The following is a 2,314-nucleotide window of genomic DNA, read 5'->3' as shown; positions in this document are numbered from 1 at the left end:
GAACATGATGGTGGGACAAGAGGAAAGTAAAAGGAAACAGAGGAAAGGACCAGGAGGCAAAGGACATTTATAGAGGTCTAAATACAGGCATGTACATATGTCAATATATTTATATATAACGAGAGGGGAATAGGACTATGCACTCATATCTATATGTTAAAAATAAAGGTTGCTGGGGGCTGGGCAACAGAAAAGTGGGTGAAGGGAGATGCCGGGCAGTGTAAGATAAGATAAAATAATAATTTATAAATTATCAAGGGTTCATGAGGTAGGGGGGAGTGGGGAGGGAGAAGGGGAAAAAGGAAAATGAGGAGCTGATTCCAGGAACCCAAGCAGAAAGCGAATTTTGAGAATGATGAGGGCAACGAATGTATAGTGTGCTTTACACAATTGATGTATATGTGGATTGTGATAAGAAAAGGAAAGCAAGAAATCCAAGAATAAAACTCAAGACCAAAACTTACATAAGGATAGCAGAGAAGGAGGTGGATGTGACAAAACAAATGGTGCCAAGACACAGGGAAGAAGGAAAGACTAGTGTTTCAGACACATGAAGTTTAAAAGGAAACTAATGATAATTACCCTCACTTGTCTGTCAGTTTGTCTTTCTGTTGTGGCTTGTGTATTGCTATGATGCTGGAAGCTATGTCACTGGCATTCCAAATGCCAGCAGGGTCACCCAAAGTCAACAGGTTTCAGGAGGGCTTCCAGATTAAGAACAGACAACTAAGAAGGACTTGGCTGCCCAGTGTGGAGGAATTAACTGCTGAAAACCTTCTGCATAGAATGGAAACATTGTCAGATAGAGTGCCTAGTGAATGGAAGTCGAGCATTGTTAGGGAGAGTGCCAGTAGATGAGCCCCTCAAGTTAAAAGGCATTCAAAATATGACCAAGGAAGAGCTGCTCAAAGTACAGTCAACCATAATGACATGAGTGGAAGGAAAGTCTTCGTGATTTTTATTTGCTGATGGTTCACAACTCAAAATGAGCTAACCCCAAGGTTATGCTGATGCTGATCAAGGATTACAGTCTTCAGAATGGCTCAATGTAAAGAAGATCAAGCAAAATCCTCACAACTGGACCAAAAGGTACCATCATGGATAACCAGAGAAGAGATTGAAGTTGTCAAGGATTTCATTTTGCTTGGAGCCACAACCAATGCTCATGGAAGCAGCAGTCCAGTCAAGAGATCAAACGAAGCAAGTCTACTGTACAAGCCCGCTTTAAAGTGAAGAAAAACAAGGCAGTTCTTTGAGGACTAAGGTGTGCCTGATACAAACCATGGTATTTTCACTGGCCTCCTATGCATGCGAAAGTTGGACATTGACTATGGAAGACGGAAGCAGAATCAGTACATTTGAATTATGGTGCTGGTGAAGAAGATGGGAAGTACCATGGACAGCCAACAGAACAGACCAGTCTGTCTTGGAAGAAGTACAGCCAACATGCTCCTTAGAGGACAAGATGGCAAGACTCACGTACTTTTGACATGTTGTCAGGAGAAACTGGTCCCTGGAGAAGGATATCGTATTTGGAAAAGTAGAGGGGCAGTGAAAAAGAGGAAGGCCCTCAGCAAGGTGGATTGACACAGTGGCTGCAACAATGAGCTCAAACATAAGAGCACCTGTGAGGATGGTGCAGGACGGGGCAGTATTTTGTTCTGTTGTTAGGGTTGTTATGAGTTGGAACTGATTTGATGACACCCAGCAAAAACACTGATCTATAATGGCAGATGCATGGAAAATCTAACAAGTTACTGTGTAGCATTGCTATATTTTGAAAAATTAAGTTTCTGTGTAAAATACTAAATGATGGTTTGAATGAATATTAATATGGCATATAGACTAGATCCTAATACATACATAACCCATGGCTTAGGCAACACGATACACTGTTCTTTCTCATTGTGCTCTTGCTGATGTTCTGTGGAGGGTTTTAAAATAGTCCAGTGTTGGGACAATAAGAAAAACTAAGACTAGTTTAATAGAACACAAAAGCTCAAAGCTTATTTATATCTCCACTTCTATGTCCACCTTTATCTACAAATACATGAATTTACAGAGTCTTTTGGAGGATTCAGTTGGTAATGAAGGATATCCCACAATCCTGGCCTGACTCCAAGACTCTGAACCAATCATTGAAAATCTCTTTAGAAATGAATCAAGGATACCTATGGAGAGAAATTTACAAAGGAACTTACTGATCTATTAGCAATAAGAACAAAACACTGGGGGATGGACAACAGAAAAGTGGGTGAAGGGAGACGTCGGACAGTGTAAGATATTATAAAATAATAATTTATAAATTATCAAG

Source organism: Echinops telfairi, unplaced genomic scaffold, assembly GCF_000313985.2.
Source record: "Echinops telfairi isolate 266 unplaced genomic scaffold, ASM31398v2 ScPeMD7_5;HRSCAF=22, whole genome shotgun sequence".
Lineage (NCBI taxonomy): Eukaryota > Metazoa > Chordata > Mammalia > Afrosoricida > Tenrecidae > Echinops > Echinops telfairi.
The sequence above is the reverse complement of the archived record's forward strand: the minus strand, read 5'-3'. Positions refer to the sequence as shown.